Genomic DNA, 10,344 nt, shown 5'->3' with positions numbered 1-10,344 from the left:
TGCTGCATTTCCCTTTCCTGCCATCTACTCACAGGATAAAGAATGTAAGGCTGAGATTGTCCGACTGAGATTATATTTAGTAGATGCTCCATCCACAGAGATTTCCAACTGACCAACGGTCTTGATTTTTGATCCATGGACCCTAATTGAAGAAAACTAAGAAGCAGTAGTAAACTGTGCAAGAACTCAGTCGCATACTGTAGGCGAGTGGATGAGGATCATACGACTTCTCGTTTGCTTAACCCCCATGAATCATTTTTGAGACCGGATCTAATGCAAGTGGATTGCGTCCTGCCCTCGCCTGAACGGAAATCGGTCCAGGCAGGGCCTCTGTGGGGCCCGCAGTGATGTATGGGTTTTATCCACGCCATTCATCCATTTTTACAGGTCATTTTAGTATATTATTCCAGAAATGAATAGATCCAGGGCTTGAGTGGACCATACCAAAACAAGCAGAGGTGATAATGATGACCACCGTTGAAGCCTTCTTGGGGCCCACCATGATGTTTATTTTCCATTCAACCTGTTCATAATAACACAGAAATAGATGAATGGAAAATACAAATTTCAGCTTGATCCAAAACTTCCGTGGCCCCGAGAAGGTTTTAATGGTGGAAGTTAAATCCCCTTTGGGTGGTCTATGTAGGATTTTATCTGCCTTATTTTTGGGCTCAACTCCTAAAATGATATGTAAAGATAGATGAACGGCATAGATAAACCCCATGTATTACAATGGCCCCACAGGCCCCTGACTGGACCGATTCGGTCCGGACGGGAGCAGGACGCTCTGTATATACAAAAACAACGGTACGAAGCCTCCATCGGCCGTTGACTTACCATCCTGCATCTTGCGCGCTCCAGAGGGGCATTTTCGGTCTTATAAATAGTAGGTGCGAGTACGCCGGATGTATTTACGTGCGTGTAGGCGGCACTCACGGCGACAGCCTGGGAAGAGAGTTGTGCAAGAAAAAGCTCTGTGGGGCCCACTGTGATTTATGTCTTTCTTCTTACCAAATCCATTCCGTCCATCATTTGCGGACCCAAAAATATGGTCCACCAAAAACTAAAGTTGGCCATATCATGGCGAAAGTGAGGATGGTATGCCTCCAATCAAAACGTTTTTGAGGCCAGAGAAGTTTTAGACAAGGCTGTTATTTGGTTTTTCCCTTCTTCCAGTGGGACACACCTTACGGATGGGTTGGATGGCTTATAAGCCAAAGGTTGAGGTTCTAGAAAAGTTTCAATGGTAGTCGTCCCTTATACCCCTGTTCCTGTAGTGTGGCTTACTTAAGCTACAGATCCATCTGATTTTTACGTTCAAATACTAAAATCATTTCACACAAATGATGAACGGATCGGATTTAATAATCAGATCATGTTGGGTCCCACAGACCATTCAGTTATTTGGGCTCTCCACCGTAGCTATTTTACTAAGAGAATGACCTTGATACTCTGGCAGACCGTGATGTATGATACACAAGCCTTCAGAAAATAATTAGAAATTGGGTAAGTGGAATATAAGTAGTCAAATTAAACCGTTCAATTTATGGTACCAAAGATCTAGTATATTTTATTATCAACGGTTAGGATTTTTCAACCAATGTGATCTTCTGTTTGTAATTAGAGTTAACATATACTAGGTGTAAAATTTCTGAGTGACCGAGTATCAATCTTCATACACAGACTCCGTATCATATAACCTCTTTAACCAATCAACGGAATGGTTTTCGAAGGCCATCTTTGGCAATTGCGGTGGGCCCCAGTGGATTAATTTGAGATCCCGGTAATCACCTATTTCCAGGGAATCTCAGCGTCTGGTCACTCTCAAATAACCTGTTTAATCTCCGCATGTGGGCCCCAGTGGATGGTGAAACTCGCCCGATCTGAGTCGCGAAAAAGGCAAAAGGAACTCATTTTATGAGGAGCGGATTAGGAACGGCCCTGAACGTGGGTCCACCTTGATGTATGTGTGTATGTGTAGTATATCCACGGCTCAGATCATCTGTCTCAATCAATGAACGTGGTTTTGGCGGAAGAGGTCAATGGTCTTATCATCCACCCTGGCCCCAACTCATACATGCCGTGATCCAGACTTCTCAACAACTCCAGAATGGAATCCGTTCTACACAAAAAATCGCGACCTAAATAAAAGAAAAAAGACCTTCCCAAGAAAATAAAGAGGGCAGAATCCGGCTTCTGCTCCATTAAATGCAGACGTGATGATATGTCCCGATTAGATCGAAATAAACAGAATACAGATTCAAAAAAGTATTACATCAACAGTCAGAGCTCAATGATGGAAGTGGACTGAGTACTGATTAGCGTACTGAGTGAACTCCATCGGTCCACCATGATTTACACATTTTATCCACCTTGTCCATCCATTTTAACAGGTAATTTGGGGGCTGAGGTCAAAGATGAAATATATCAAATCTCAAGTCTACCTTCCCATGGGGAAAAAGTGTGAATTGAAATTCTACTGTTAAATTTTTTTAAAAAGTCTTGGATCAATATTTGTGTTTTCCTTTCCTCTGTGTCCATGTGATCTTATGAACTCCTTTGATGACAAACAAACATCACTGTCAGCATTAGAAAAGTTTTAATGGTGGAAGTTATTATTCTCATTTTGTCCTATGGTGTGGTCCACTTAAGCTTTGGTAATACTTCAATTTTTGGGCTCTACCATTAAAATGAGCTGCTAAGGGTGGATAACCAACATACATTTATGGTACACCCAACAGAGTTTACTAGTAAAATAAAAGTGTACTGCGTAACTCAGTATGCAATCCGATTTCCCAGATGAACTCTACATGTTCAACGTGAGCCGTTTGGTGGACTTATTTCCTAGACCATACTCCTCTAATCAGTAGCTCAGATTACCTCACTAGTGTAATTTTTGACTTATGCACTCTTAGAGCACGTATCAGTAGATAAAGGGTTTCCAACTAGTGGTTAACGCTTATTGAAGCATAAAAATTGTAAAAATAAAAGTTAAAATAAGAGAGTGGTTACAATAATGAAGTGCACATATCTTGATAGTTGATCATGCATTCTATTTGTAAAATAATTAATAAAAGAACTGGGAGATTAGAAAAACAAACAAAAACATTCATAGGAAAAAAGATTTTTACACAATACATCCTTGATGAAATATATAATGCCTTGGGACTTTAGCATTTGAAGCTGAGTCATATTCCAATGTTCCAAACCATTTATAAGAAAAAAATATATTCTCAATTGAATTATTTCCGAATATCTTAATGTTGTTTAGATGCCTACGAAGCTTTAAGTTGTGAACACTTTATATCTGAAAAATAATTACAAATGTAAACTAATTATGTGTTATTCTTCTTGGCTTCTAAGTTATAATCTATTTATATGTAAATAAATTGTATTGGCCAACTCACAAATTATTTATATATGAAGTTGCTATTCACACGCGATAAATCTTATTAAAATCAGTAAATTATGTGAAAAATGATTTTTTTAATATATTTTTTTTGCCTTAAAAGAATATCAAAGCATGTACGTACAAAGACTTTGTTGTCCTTTAATAAGCCTCAAATGCGCACGCATCCCTCCATTCACTATTCAATCAAACACAGGACTACATATTTTAACCAAGATTGTATTAAATCCAAGTAGACTTTGGACAAGTTACAATAAACTCGGGCTAGTCTTAAATCATGTGCTCTGCTAGGACATAAAAGAAGTTATAAAAAAAAAAAAAAAATTATTAAAAAAAATCAAAGTTATTAATAGAGGTAGCAGTATTGATAGCAGACACTGGTATGTTTCATCAGACAAAATCTCATAACTGACCGTGGATTGTACTTGTGCAAAAGAAATCATTATAGAACTTATAACCAAGTTCTAAAACAGTAAATTAGGAAAAGAATGATTGGAAATAATAAATAAAGAAAAGAATATAATAGATCATTAGGTGGTCCAACAAATTGAATGATTGGCAGCTCCTGTAAAACAAAATAAAAAATAAACGAATAAAGCAAAATTAAAAAAAACTGAATGATTAAATATCTAGAAATAAAAGTACATAAAAGTATATATATATAGTGAAAGGCAAATATAGAAATTAAATCAAAATAAAATAAAAATTATCTATAGAAATTATAGAAAAATAAAATAAAAACAGCTGTAAATGCATGCATGAGTCTGTAAATGAAAGGCAACCATGAGTCGATAAATGAAAGGCAACCATAGATATTATAAGAGTATTAAATGGAAAAAAAAAAAAAAAAAAAAAAAACTTCAGGAATTAGAGAGAAGAAAAAAAAAAAACTATAGGAATTATAGAGAATAAATTTCTTTTTTAAAAAAATTAAAGATTCAAAGTAATGGTCCCGGCGGGGCTCGAACCCGCGACCTTCGGCTCATAAGACCAACGCTCTAACCAACTGAGCTACGGGACCAAGCACATTAGATTTAATACTTAATTTAAATAAACCATTTACTTAATTCCTAAAATTAAATATTGCTATTTTATACTCCTATGTTAGTTTGCGACCCATCCTAAAACTAGTGATGACTCAACTTTCTCAGGCCGAGCATTGATTGAATCCCGTCAGACCATCCAAGCGGTGGGTCTTATTGAGGACGGGACATATTTCTTAAAACCATACCGATCAAGAAATCCTAACCATCGGATTAATGGCTAACAATCCAACGGTTAAATGTAAAATATCAAGCATTAAAAAATAATAATAATAAATCTGATGGTTAATATCATCTCTTTAGTGCAACGTCTAAATTATGCTCCATCCATAGCTGCGTCAGCGATTTGGATGGCGTGATAAACTATGGTGTGGGTACATTTGAAGCGCCACCATCATTTTCTTAAATGGTGCAAAACTAACACGGAAGTGGCAATGACCGGGCAGGCCAACCAACCTCGCTGGCTTTGGACTTGGGTCGGACCTGTTAGCTTGGTCCATGGCCCGGCTTACATCCGCCGACCCCACTTCATTCACACGTGGTTTATTCTAATAATACACCGGTTATTGTTTAGGCAAGCAAGCAACTTACATGTGTGGCTTTGGTTTCATTTTCTAATGCTCAGTTATTTTTGCAGTCCACCTTATCAAGGTAAGCATTAGGAGTGGGAAATAGTTATTTGATCAATTTTCTTTTCAATATATATTACCATTGTGCACATGTGGCCCACCTGATCAAGGAATGGATTGAAAATGTTCACCTTAAAAGGCAGAGCTTTGACCAATTTCCAGATTGAGTTGGGAGGGCCCACCAACATTTTTTTTAACCCTGGACTTGGGCTTGTTGAACTAAGCTCACCGGGACCTTATTTTAGGTTTTACTGTGCCCACTGCCACCAGCCACCTTACAATTAGACAAGTGTATATAATAAAGTGTTGTACACATAATCTATAGTGATGATGTGTTGGTAATAAAAAAGCATCATGTATATATGTTAGACATCCGATACTGATAATAAAAAAAGAAAATTTATTATTTCTAAAAGCTAATTGAAATATGTATGTCAAAGATCCAACATTTTATCTTATCTTGGGATTCTTGTAAAAGTAAAAAAAGTAAACCTTAAGCAGCCAAAGGTCCACCTAATTACATAAGGAGAAAGTATTTCATCAACCATCTGATTTTATAGTTAAGGTGGGTTGAGGTAGAGGTACTCTCATCTTATCCTGTATACCTTCTTTATACGGTTGAAATTAATTTAAAATAAAAATTTCAATTTATTTAATTCCAAAAGAAGTAGAAAAGAGGATTCCAGGGAGAGACATGAGCGCACGACGTATGTTGAGTGAGTAGGTGATACATGGAGACCATGGACTGTCGTGGTAAACGTAATTGTGAGGTCTACTTTTAGACGGCTCAGATTTTCTACTTCTCGCGTGTTGTGGGCAAGAAAGCGTTGTACTTAAAAAGTTCTCCGATGCTCCATGCAAGTCGCACCTTTCGGAAAGAAGCGTTGTGTATGAAAGTTCACATACAACGTATAACACGTTATCTGTTGTGGATATATTAGAATTGGAGTTATTTGATGAAGCATGATCATCTGTGCACAGCCACGCAGTCACATTATCTGCTGTGTATGTCCACCTCAATCAGAACCGTCCAAATTGTAAGACCCACTACAGATGGGACAGAGCCTTATAACCGTACGAATTGGACGGTCCTCTTATTCTTTGAAATTCATTCGTTGATTTGGCCCCATCTATGTAGTTCCAGGATATGGACGGCCTGAATCGGGATACATGAATGCCATGTGTACATTAGACGATCATTCAATGCCAGAGTAACAAATTTCCTTTCTTGGGATTTCGTGCCCAAAAAAAAAAACGAAGTTTAATCATTGTAACATAACCACCATTTTATTTTAAAATCAAATGCTAATAAAATATTAATGCATTGATTAGAAAAAAACACAATGAGATCCGTGGATTATGGCCCAAATGAATGCAGATGTGATGTTTGACAAGAAGAATTATAGTAGGTTGAGTGGTTTGCAATTAAAAAACGAGGTAGTTTAGATTCCGTGGATACGCCATTTGTACATTTATAATAATTTTAATACACGGTGGATCGTTTGGCTGCCTTGCAAGGGCTTGTATGGGGAGTGTGTTTTTGAAACCCCAGGATCTGAAACCCCCTGGATTTAAAATCCACCTATTGTGTTTGGCATCTTGGATTGGGAATTAACTGTAATCCAAAAGTTTTTGAGGATTTTTGGTGATAGCTCTAATTAGTGACATATGACGTGTTTGACACAATAGTTGTAATAAGCCAACTATAGTATATTCCTTGCCCGAAATTAATGAAATTCCAAGTCTCGGATGGGCCACAAGCACAAGATCATGTCCAAGTGACTAACCAACAATTTTAACCGTTGATATACATAGACAATGTTTGTGCGGTGGTGCTGATCATTATATTAAAGTAATTAATAGTGATGCCATTGATAATCTAATTATTTTTGGATATTATTAGTGAGCCATGTGCCCAATAGAATAGTGGTACGGTGGCACATGTTACAGCTCTTCGAGTGGATTTGAAACTCCCAACCTTTTTTTTTAATACACACATCCCACACATGCACGCCCACGGCCACCCAGTAGTGAGATTTCACAGCACACACACACACACCCACACTTAGTGGGATTTCACCACTCATGGGTATTGAATCCAACCCATTGTGTTGAAATTCCTATGAATCTACTACTCAGGTAAGGATAAGAATTCAAAATAAAAATATTAAGAAGATAAGTGCAGGTAATAAACAATCTACTTATTACCTTCTCCTCTCTTTTATCTTACCAGTAATTTATGAAAAGTATAAAAATTAAAAAAATTAATTAAAAAGATTAAATACTTTTAAGTAAAAAAATTATTTATAAATAACGATAAACTAAACTTATTTATTTGAAATAAGTTACCTATTCGCTGCTGTAAGTAGAAAAAGTAACTTATTAGACGGTATCCAAGCTGCCCTTATTCGACCAGCATATCCAATCAACAACTTAAAAGTTTTATAATCATGAGTTGTTCCAGTGGTACCTTATGTCGTTACCGTACAGATGGTACAAATGGACAAGATCCGAACCGTTCATTCAGTAGGTTGCATGTAAAGTAGTGTTGTCTGGGCCATCCAAACCGTTTAAGTGATGGATGAAAATTAAATACAGTTCACATTTGATGAGAAAAAGCTCATTTTCTTAGATGGATAAGATTTTTTGCTGAAGGCAATTTTTGGTTAGCGGCGAAGGAACGGTGGATCCGGCAGGATGCATGGTTCGTATGACTACGAAGGGAATCCTGGAATTCCATCATGCGGGCCCACTATTCCAAACACAAGGCTTGGAGACACTTCGCAAAGTTCCTATCTCGGACATTCATGTAATGAATAATGGTCCGTCAGGAATGGTGGATGGGTTATTCCGGTGCTGATCCCTATGAGGGCCTTGTTGGCCCACCTATGATAATTTGTGACCGTTGGATGGGTAGGATCCACTGCAGATTAGTCATGATCCCAAGATCAACATGACCTATCAATCAAACGACTCGGATTAAGGGCATGCAAATGCATAGTAAGAATAAGAATTGCCTCAGCGTCCATTTTGTGGGCCCTTAATCAGATGGTTCTGATCATCCAATCAGGCTGATTAGAGGATCATCTACCACAGTGTGTGGATTACTTCTATTGAGTGTTACAACATGATATTATGTGGGCCCAGCTGCCTCCCAAAAAGGAGTTGGAACAAATATAAGATGACACAAAGCATTCGCTGTGAATCACGTGCGCATATAATGACACCTTTCATTCTACCGTCCATTGGAAGCAAGTGATTGTCCGTTGTCCATCAACCATCATGAATGGGGCTACGTCCTACCAAAATTCCAAAATTAGAGAACACAATTTGGGGTGGAGCCACGGGATACAGGACATTTTCCCAATGAAAATCTGATTAGTAAAGAGAGTACGTGGGAGCGAATTCGTGCTTTTGAGGTAAATGAAATGCCAATTTTTTATTCCTCAATATTCTGGTTAGATGTGGGGGCCACGTGAAGTCAATCAGACGGAAATTGAGGCTAAACGAGAGAATCACCGTACAAACGCCAATTTGTGTTAGATGTCCCATGCAATAGGAAGAGAACTATAATGTATATGATATATCTGTTCCGTCCATCTATTTTACTACAATATATTGAAGCATGAGATAAAAAATGAACACACCAAAAGAAACAGTGGCCTCATACAGTTTTTAACGGTAAGTATTCGATTTCCTTTTTCGCATGGTGTGGTCTACTTGAGTTTTGGATATACCTCATTTTTTTGCTCATACTATAAATTCAAATGACATAATAGATGAACGGTGTGGATAAGTGAAATGCATCACAGTGAGACCTATATATATTTTGTAATATTTTCAATTTATGGATAAAAAAATAAGTGGTCAAATCAAGTATGCCCTGAATACATGGAAAATAATTATTACTCTTTTATCTGGTATTTACTGGTGCACTAGAAAACCAAACAGGCCCTTAAGGTGTACGGGAAAAATGCCTCAATGGTGTACTCAACTCTATTTGAGCTTGAACTTGGTTGAGTTCGCCCGAGTTGTTGACCGAACCGAGCTGAGCTGGTCAATCAAGCTCGAGAACCAAGCCAAGCCAAGTTAGAGTTGAGCTGCTTGACCCGGTTCGGTTCGATGTACGCCCCTACCCACAAGCAAAAATAACCGACGGAATGGTTACTGCGAGTTTTTGGTCCATTTGGCGGACCAATATGAACGGTGGGGTAACATTTCATGGGAATAAATAAAACAATATTCTCGTGGTATTTCCATTTCAAAAGAATAATGCGGTGGAAAAAGGTAAACATGTGCTACCACCACATGAGACAGGGCACTTTACCACATGGTTTTTTAATACGTACATATATTGACGAACTTAATGCAACGTGACCCCATCTTTATGTGCCATGCGAGGATAGACTTTCCATACGTGACAAAGCTTCCCAGGCACATCTTCCACATATTCCTCTTTGGCTTTTTTGGGTTGCATTCCTCTTTTACATTTTCCAACTCTTGAAGAAGAAGAATAAAAAAAAAAGAGATGTTCCAGTGCTCTCAGGTCACCGTAAGTTATAGTGCTCGTAGTTGCATCGAGACAATTATAAAATTTAATTGATTGATCTAGACCATTCATTGGGTCTAACATGGTTTTCATGTGCTCCATGCAAATGTTATAACAATCTGACGATCATAATTCTTTGATGATTCACCTTTAATATGAACGGTCAAGATCATTTAAAAAAGGGTTCAATTAACAATTTAATCAATCTACTGCCCACCATATGCTACTTTTATTAGGCCATCCTAACCGATCCATTGATGGCTTCGGATTAAAGATAGTTTCAAAACTATGGACAGTCCAGATGCAACCAGGAACACCAGAGCACTGGAGCATCAAGAGGCCAGGTGGGTCCCACCACCATGAATAAATGATCCTAGCCATTTGATGGATGAACAGGTGAATTCACAGAATGGTCAACATGTTCAATTTTGGAACGGCTAGGATTGATGGTCCACCCATGGTGGGCCCTAATTCACCAAGTGGGTCTTACACTGACACAGCTAGAGGAGTTGGATTTTACTTCAATGGTCCGAGGAGTACATGCCCTTTGCCCTTCATTGAAAGATCACGTGGCCCACTTGGCCGAAAGAGACTTACACCAATCTAGAGAAATATCTTAGTATAAATTAGAAAAAGAGGACGAGAGCTCCACAGAATTTCCGTGATCCAAAGCTTTGTACTCCCACCGTGATGTCTACATGAAACCCTCTCCGT

The 10,344-nt window shown here is 38.1% G+C and overlaps 1 non-coding gene across 1 annotated transcript; it reads right to left on the bottom strand.

The window, feature by feature from the left end:
• Nucleotides 1-4,356: 4,356 nt before the first annotated feature.
• On the bottom strand, nucleotides 4,357-4,430 carry TRNAI-UAU (transfer RNA isoleucine (anticodon UAU)). The gene has a single exon. It is a non-coding gene; the product is annotated as a tRNA-Ile (tRNA).
• Between the last annotated feature and the right edge of the window lie 5,914 nt (nucleotides 4,431-10,344).

Source organism: Magnolia sinica, chromosome 5 (assembly GCF_029962835.1).
Source record: "Magnolia sinica isolate HGM2019 chromosome 5, MsV1, whole genome shotgun sequence".
NCBI lineage: Eukaryota > Viridiplantae > Streptophyta > Magnoliopsida > Magnoliales > Magnoliaceae > Magnolia > Magnolia sinica.
The sequence above is the reverse complement of the archived record's forward strand: the minus strand, read 5'-3'. Positions and strand labels throughout refer to the sequence as shown.